The 9189-nt window shown below is 35.0% G+C and overlaps 1 protein-coding gene across 2 annotated transcripts in view; it reads left to right on the top strand.

Moving 5' to 3' along the window:
- Positions 1-9189, top strand: part of PALS1 (protein associated with LIN7 1, MAGUK p55 family member) — a 55413-nt gene that overhangs the window by 938 nt on the left and 45286 nt on the right. The window contains exon 2 of one of the 2 annotated variants that reach the window (XM_030275509.4): positions 5437-5577. The exons of the other annotated variant lie outside the window; for it this stretch is intronic. The gene's annotated coding sequence lies outside the window, so the exon portion shown is untranslated. The remainder of the gene's footprint in view (positions 1-5436; positions 5578-9189) is intronic. 2 annotated transcript variants of the gene reach the window in all.

Below are 9189 nucleotides of genomic sequence, written 5' to 3'. Positions count from 1 at the left end.
AAATTTAAATTAACTTGTATTTGACCTTACTGCGGAATATTTATATACAAACAAAGCTGTCTAAAATAATAATATTGTTAGATGTCTCACATGGGACAGATCCACCAAAAATAACTTCATGAGGAATATTAAAAGCGGTAAATATCATTAAGTGCTATGGAGGGTATTTTCTTTCAAAGATAAAACCTCTATTGGAATTATCTAGGCGTAGACTATATCCATAGCTCACTTAAATAGAGCAAAATAGTTTCATTCTAGATACATTATAATATACAGCTGACTGCAGTCAGACTTCTAACAAGTGACTGTGGTGATCTTCTATGTGTTGGATGCTTCTGTTGCCTATGCCTTAAAGGGATCTCTGTCCTTTTTAAGGATTGAGATGTTTTTCATGAATTTGTAAAAAAGGTGTCTTTGTATTGTCTTTAGACATCTGAGTCTGCAAGCTTTTGGTTTTGATCTGTTGTCCAAATTTTCACAGTACATATCTTTTCCTTATGATCATATTAGAGCTGTTACTACACATCTGAATGCCAAACACTTTAGATCTGGCTGGATGATACATGTTAATTCTTTTCCAACATGCTGTACTTAAAAAAAAAACAAACAGTATTTTACACATTAAAAACTTAAGTAATTGTCTACTCTTGTAGACACTTCTAACAGAATATCAAAAATATTACAGTGTTTTGAAGCAGTGTTGTAGGATATTATATTTAATTATCATTATTGTTAATAATGATAAAGTAATAGAGACTTAAATGTTAGTCCATGATCACTGAACTCTTTAATTATTTTTTTCAGAGTTTACATTCTTCCAATGTGTGTCATATTACCTTGCAATGTGTGGAATAATAGGGGAGGGTGATGCTTTTCTGTAAATAATTAGCTCTTGGTAAAGACTCTAATTTTGCTTAGTTTTTATTAAATTTCTTCTCAGAAATTCTGAACTTAGAAATGTGCATCAAAATATTTCTTCGGTAGACTGATTTATCTGGCTTAGGAATCTGCAGGAGTTAGTTATGACCTTTGAGAGGCAACAGGCATCTTTCAGTACCACAGCAGTACAAGATAAAGCACCATAGAAAATGCAGTGCAGAAATTGGGATTCATACCAAGAATTATGGATACAGAAAACTTAATGTAGTCTAAAGTTTATGTGCATCCATTTATTGATCCTTGTTTATAAAAAAATAATTACATTTGTTGTAATAAAAAGATTAAATTTTCCTAATACTTCATTTGCTGCTTTAATTAGAATCTCCTGCTATACTTAAAAGTTGCAGGCTTTTAAGAAACCTACAGCATTTTTAGATGCAAATTCTATTATGTCTCTTCAAAGATTGGATCTTAACATCAAAAGCTAACTGTTTTAACTGTTGCAGCTACCGGTTTTTTCCCAGTTTGTACTTTGAAGTGCATTCCTTTTACAGTGTTAGGCTTTCAGAATGCTGAAGGCTAAAATTTCAAACAGTGTGGTACTTCCTAGATAGCAGGATTTATAATTGTATTCATGTGCCATGTTCTAAATTCTTAAATATTTAGCAACTGACATTTTTAAAGTATTTTCTCAGTCACTGTTGCAGAAATACTCAACATTACGGTATTTGGAAGACTAATTGCTGCCTTGATCACGCATTTGAAAACCTCAAGACTTTTTGTAAATATTAATTAAATACTGCTCTGTTGTTTTCCTTCTATTAATGGACAAAGAGAGACATTTGTCCATTTGAAAAGGTTTGCAATATGCCTGTGAATTTGAAAAGGTTTGCAATATGTCCATGGTACAAAACTTGGTGGAAACAATTTAAGTGGTGGTTTAAAATCAGGTCTGCTGGCAGGATTGGTTTTCTAGTGTAGTTATCTACTGTGGAGCGTTCCTCAATACAGCGGTTCTGACCAATCCAGCTAGACAAGCTAGACAAAATGTCTCAAGTGAAGTTCAAGCTAAAGTATGAAGCAGAAGAAAGAGGAAATTATGACTAATTAAGTTTACATCTCAGACTATTTTAAAGTAAGCTTTTGGGGTTTGTTCTTATTTTTAATGGAAGGTGATCAGTATATGTCTGCTGGCAAAGGCTTGTTTTATAATGCTGAGGTGTCTAATTGCACACTAACACATAGCTGTGTGGGAAGAAAAATATGCTGTACCTCTCAAAGGTTGCAGCAGTTAAATTAGAAAGCAAACACAGATACCATCAGTAATACACACTTCTAAAAGGAATGCCCCAATTCCATGAAGAAAGACCTAATCTTGCACACTTCTCTTTTGGCAGAAAAAGGATGTAATGTTGCATTTCTTTAAAGATGTGGAAATGGTTTTGAGTATGTACCCAGCATATTGAGATTCAGGTTCAATTCCCTCTACTCTTTAGGGGAGCTGCCAGTTCCCAAAAGGAATGCTTTAACTGCCAGACCAGTGAGTGTTTTGGTTTGATTCTTGAGGAGTCACTTAGTAAGGGAGTGAATATGTAGTGCAGGGACTGGCTTGATCAAGTACAAAATAATGATACAGGTTCTGGTCTCCTTTCCTTCTTAGAAAGTGCTGAAAGAGTAAAGGAAAGGGATTTTTCTTGGGGGTGTTTTTTTTAACCTAGCATGGCGCGAAATTTTGAAGACTTAAATCTCTGCTCTTTATGTTCATTCTTATCTGACTTGGCCAGTTCCTACTGAAGTTGAATGTTAGATATTTGAACAGTACCTGTAACATGTTATTTTCATTTTATGGCAGGTCTGGGTTGTTTATTTGTGGGTTGTGGAGTCTAGAAGGTGGCATGGCATTTCGGTTCCCTTGTGGATCTAGTTCTGCTTTGTTCTAAGACGCCAAATAATTAGATATAGAAATGTAATTGTTTCAACATACCTGTGATTATTATCTGTTATAATAAGTCTGGTTGGTGCCTTGTGTTTCCTTAAATGACTTGCCTGTTACATCATGTGTCTGTTCTGGTTGGCCATAATTGTTTTCTAAAGAAAAAAATAATAAGAAATAGCTAATAGGTTTTATTAGAAGATTTTTAATACTTAATTTTGCCTCTAGTGTTGTATTTTTAAAATTTCAATTACATGGTTAGAGAAAAGGCTTGACTGTTCATACGTGTGACAACACAGCTCATGGTCATTAGTGTCTGAATTTGCTATAGTTTATTAGCATAGACAGTAAACTCCTCATGTCCTGGAGAGGTCTAACAAAAGAATAGATGTTAAATAGAAATTCTGGGAAAATACAGCTTTTCTTAAGAAAAGGAAGATAGAAACCAAACCATCATTTTCATTCTTGTACCAGGACACATCCTCTGGGCAAGCTATTTTAGGTTATGTGTGGTTATTTGGCCGTAACGGATAACTCAGAAGACTCTCAAATGTGGGAGTTTTTCTGGGGAAAAGCAGCTTAAAACCATGAATGATTTCTGGCAAGGATATATTAGAAGTGATAGGAACAGTTAAGTGGTCTTTTACAAAAGGTATTAGGAGCACTCAAGTGTGGGAATAGTCAGTGTGTTAGCATCTAAATCAACCTGTGTACATGCATTAACTGAATAGTCAGTGTGAATTGTCTTGTGTGAAGTTGTTCAGTGGTTTCTTCAAGCTCTCTAGAAAGCTGGATTCAGCAAAACCATAAACCATTGATAACTGGGAAGTGCCAGTGCAACCTCAGCATCTGCTCTTTGACCTGGTGATGGTGCTGGGAGGTGGCTGGTATGCATTCCGAGTCTGTTTCCAAGGATAACTGTATATTTTTAAAGTCAGGAAGGAGAGGCTGGAAAAGTATTCATTTAGGTACCAGTAGTTTTGAGTGGAGTTCAGAGTACAAATGTGTGAGCTCAAAGGAGGACAATGTATGCTAGAACCTGACTGAGTCAATTCTCATTTTGACAGTATATTGTGAAGAGTATGTGAGCTGTTCGCTGTGTAGTGTCATAGGAGTGACTTGTGTTTAATGAAATGTATATTGAAGAGGAATGGAACTTTAAAGGGTTTATCTGAAGGTAGATTAAAAATACTATTGAGAGAAATTACTTAGCGTTTAAAGTTTTCTGGAGCCAAATTTTGATCTTGGGTTGGGTGGCAGAGAGATCAGCAGGGTCAGCTCTCTGAATATTCAAGTGTAAACCCAAATGTTTTCTTAACTGAGGTGATCTTTACAATTAAGGTCAGTGGAGGTGGTATGTTTTGGTAGTGCTTTCACTGTTAATCACTTATTTAGAAACTAGTTTTTAGTGTGACAGAGGATAAAACTATCGAGGGAAGCAAGTTTGTCTGCATGGTGTTTGTGATACTGAGTTAAATTCTTTACTGTCACAGTTACCGTGGCAACTTTTTCTTTTGAATGTGATACCTTTGTGTATAAAGCTAAAGCTTCACCTTAATATCAGATCATGCAGTGTTCCTGCAATATTGTGGTTGAGAGCTTGTGATCGCCCTTATTTGTCTTGTTTTGTCAAATTGCATTTATTTGTCAGCTACTGTTAATTAAACTTAAGAGATATTAATTATTGGTTAATTCAGCGTACCTTGCATAAGATAATTTAATTTTTTTTAATAGAAAAACTGTTATAGTAACTGCATTGTGCATTGTAGAAAACTGCGAGTCTTGTATTGACTAAGAGAGCATGTTACTAATTCGTCTGGTATGTCTTATTTTCTAAATGTTCTCCGAAAGCAAAGCTCAAGCCTTTGCATTAAGCATCAAGATTTGAAACAGGTGAGGATTTGGATTGCATAGGTTTGTATAATACTGATTTTACTTCTTACAGATGCATATCATTGCTTTCAGAGAACTGCTGTCTTCCCAATGTCTGAAAGGCCATGTGATGTCAGCAGAGAAACTTAGTCCTCTTACTGGGACAGTGTAGCATTAGTGGACGTCACGTGCTTTCACAGAATGAGTTCCTGTAGGATCAAGTGGTGATGGAATTGCTTAGTGCCACTATGCAATGACATTTACATTTTGTTTGAATGGTATTAAAAGTCCTCAAATGCAGGAGAGAAGGAAATTGGTTTAAAGTGGAACTGGATATATGTATTTAAAGGTGGTGATAGTTGTACAAGAGTTAAAACCAACATAAAACAAGCTCTTACCATTTAATTTTGTTTCAATGATCAAGATATGTTCTAAATTAGTAACCTAATTACTTACAGGCAGGAATTAGTGCAGTGTCTTAGTGTAAAGTGAGGTAAAAGCTGATCAGCTCAACATTGTTGTCTTGGGCCGACTGACTAAAATGACTTGCTAGCCTCGTGATATTGGTTTTGTTTTTGACAAGTGCAGTAGTATGTTTCACATTTTTATGTTTTGTAAGAGTATAAATAGAACTAAAAATCCATTTGAGCCTAAGTTCTTGTTATATTTGTAGTCTCTTTCAATGGAATTGAAATAATATTCTTCCTGTTCAGAGAATATTAACTTGGTTTGTGTTGTGATCTTCTCTCGAGACTTTAACTATTGTTATTAACCACTTCCTGGTGAAGTGTGTTGCTTCAAGCTGATACAATGGGGGCCAGCTAGAACTCTGAAGAGGCAAGTTACTTGGCTTCAATGTAAAGAGAGCAGCAGTTTGAGGATTCTGCAGTCAGGTAGACTTTTACCTGCTTTTCAGCCTACTTAGATTTCTTCTTTCTTCATTAGCTCATCAAGTAAGATGTAAATAGTAAAGACTGAAGGTGTATCCCAAGAAAAGCTGGGAACTGAAAGAGTAAATGTCACTTGTACTTCCTCCCAAAAGAAAAAATACTGAGGATGATTTTAAGATAACAGACAAAAAGCTATTCAGCTAAAGTCTGGTTATTGTTGTGTATTTTGTAGGTCATTTATTTCTTTAGGCTTTTGTTAGTTTTGAAGTAAGGAGAAGTCAAAATGAAATGCAATTGAGAGCTATTTTTTCTTGACTGAAGAAAAAGAACCCAGCACCTAATAATGTATTTTGAAGCAGCAGTGAAGAGTTGGTTTTGGCTTACAGCTTATGAAGAAATTTTTAGGTTAAATGCTATTTTTTTGTGTCTGTTTTATTGAGACTAGTACACTTACTGCTATTAGGGTTTAGTCTTAGGATCAATTTTGAAGAGTCATGATATATTGTTTTTTCCCTAGGTCTTCCTGATTTAATGCGGACTTATATTTCTGACCATGCTTTTTTGGCCCCTTGTTGATCTTCTTGCATCCTTTCCTCCTGCAGACCTTCAAACATGAGTCTCTCCATCTGATTAGGGAAGATGGACAAAACTGGGAAGGAAGCAAAGGTTCTGTGTGTTGGATCACACTACTTTTCTTTCTTTTGGGAGGAAGTGCAAGTGACTTTTACTTTGTTAATTCCTGCCTTTCCTTGGGGTGCACTTAATGAAATTTGTCCTCTACAAATGTGGTAGGTTATCTCAGCTAGATGCTGTGCTGCACTGGGCTACAAGATTGTAAAGAGCTGCTTTTTTTGAGGCTTGGTTTGGTTTCAAAAAGGGGGAGACTGAAGAGCTGGAATAACTCAACAATATTAACAAAACAATATTGCATCAATAATGTCAAAACTGTGGACTCCTTTCTACTAAAATGTCGTTGATGAGTCTGTGTTGTTGGTTTAGCTTTGATCAGCCGTAGGGCCCTCTGTTATAAATTCATCTGTATGATGTTGAACTTGGAATCTGTATGATGTATTTGTTTGAGAAAGCAGCCTTAGAAGTTAAATACATCAGTTAAAGTTGAGATGGGATGAGCTGCAGAAATTAAGTTAGGCCTGCTTATTATGTACCAACCTCTTTTTGAAGCCTTCTGTAGAAGGAAAGTATTAAATATTTGCATATATGTTTTTTAAAATTTAACAACTTGAATTGCACATTTGAATTTATATATCTTTATGCCCTAAGCCAGTTTTTGACCTCTGTTGGTGAGAACTTCTTACAGTTTCTCCTTATGTCAATATTTTTGAAGCCTTTTCTATACAAATATTTAATGAATGCAGCTGCATACCTAAATGGTTGGGTAGTAAATGTAGGCTGGTTTGTGTTCCCTCTTAAGTGCGTACTCTTGTCAAGTCTTAGAAAGATATGTAATGCTGTTCACTTGATACTGTGTGTGTTAGTGCTCCCTAAAACTTACGTAGTTGGGACTTCCTCTGATAATTAAAATTCCATACAAATCTCTAGTTCTTGATTTCTTAAAGCTAATTTGAAATTGAATATTCAGCCTTTAAAGTACTTAACATGATTAATCAGTATGTGTTAAACTTATTTACAAATTGTTTAACAGTTCACATTGTGCTTCTGATACTTTCTGATGAGATTGTGTTTTTTATTCTTGGATGGATTTGTGATAACTGGCACAGCTGATTCCTTCTACTTCAGAAGAAATTAAGACTGCAGCTACAGCTCTGGGAAATCTTAGATTTTATGATGTCAGGTTCTTCTTACCTTTTCTTGCTCAATTCCTCTGCTCTAGTTCATTTGTAGAATTAACAAGTGCATGTTATGCAGTCATTATGGTTCATGGTGTGCTATCTGAAGCGAACTGCCATGCTAGTCTTGGCAATGAAGTGGCTGAGGTGGCAGCACATGTTCCCTCCTGACAATTCTACTTTTGGCATCAGTGATTTCTGATGGGAGCAGCCTACAGCTGAAGATAGTAACATAATCTGCTACAACAAGATTTGCTAGAGCTTGTCTATCAGCATCTTTAATTTAAGCTTGCTGCTCTTTTAGTTCAGCCTTATATGAAGTCTTATTGTTTTATTTGGAAAAAAAAAAAACCACAAGGAGAAATAATAATTGACCTTATTTTATGATCTCTTCACAACAAATTCCATGTTAAACTTGTGATTTCTACTTTGAGAAATCCATAAGTAGCATATTATTGCTGACCATTACACTATTTCAGGTATCAGGGATCCATATGTTATTTTAGTATATTCATACAAGTATATTTCTGAACATTTTTGTTTAGCAAGTAAACCATGCAGAAATGCACTTGATCAGTTTAATAAACAGAACCACAGGGTGTACTGAACTGAAAGCCAGATAAAGACAGCAGTAAAAAGTGTAAGACCTGTTACTCTTAAGACTGAAGTGTTCTGCATGGGAGCTGTGTGAATGGGTGCTCTAAAGTTTAGAGGAATAAGAAAGCGTTAAAAGTATGTTTATAGTTTAGCTTGCTAAAACTTTAGGTCCTCTAATAAATACCCCTTGTTTGTATTCAGAATTCCAGAACTGGTTTTGAAAGAGCATAGGTGCATACTTAGAATGATGTGAGTTAGTGGAGCATGAAGGTATTCGTAAATCTCACTGACCTCAAATAATAGATTCTGATTTCAGTACCTAATTTGTAGCATTATTTTTTTTCTCTAACTCAGCATATTTATCTGTGAATGATAAATAAATATATAGAAATAATACTGTTTCTTTTCATAAATTTAGAATTTATCAAGAACAAAAAGCTAATGAATGCAAATTCTGTTGGAAGTTCTCTTGATAAATCTGATTAAAGAGTTTATTAATATAAAATGTGAGCTGGCTTCAGGTAGAAAATACATCTCAGACAAGTATAATCCAATGAATTGGTCAATTGGAAAAAGGCATGTGAAGCTTTTGGTTCAGGTTTCAAAACACCTTGAAGTGATGGACCACCTGTGGGATACATAAAACTTACCCAACCATGGGATACCTAAATCTTTTTAATTTTCCTTTATTATTTCTGCCTTGCAAAAATAAATTTTGTTATGTCAAGCATTGTCGCCTTGGTAGTGGTGGAACAAAGTTCTCTGTCTGCATTGCTGGGATGATTTGCAGTCTCTGCGGCCCAAAGAACTACAACTACACTCCAATACTTTAAATTAAGTGGGATATTATTAACAGAATGTCTCTGCTGAACAGATGTGTCCTAAGAATAGAATCATTGATTTGATTTAAAAAGTTGTAAGTTTCTGCAGCTTTGAAGCAAAAATCACATACTTGAAAAAAATTGAATTTATTGTTGTAAATGTTGGCTGTCCTGTCTAATTAGTCTGTCATTTCCACTGATAAACATCAATGGCTCCTGCCTTGATTGTTTTGGAATTTTCAAATGGATTTATAGCCCATCCTAAACTGCATTGTAATAAGTGTGAAAGTGACAGTTTAATGTGACAAAACGGAAATAATAACAGGTAATGTACATCCCAAAATTAGTTTCTGTTTCATTAGTAGCCAAAGGTGAAAAGTAACAAAAAA

Source organism: Taeniopygia guttata, chromosome 5 (assembly GCF_048771995.1).
Source record: "Taeniopygia guttata chromosome 5, bTaeGut7.mat, whole genome shotgun sequence".
Lineage (NCBI taxonomy): Eukaryota > Metazoa > Chordata > Aves > Passeriformes > Estrildidae > Taeniopygia > Taeniopygia guttata.
The sequence above is the reverse complement of the archived record's forward strand: the minus strand, read 5'-3'. Positions and strand labels throughout refer to the sequence as shown.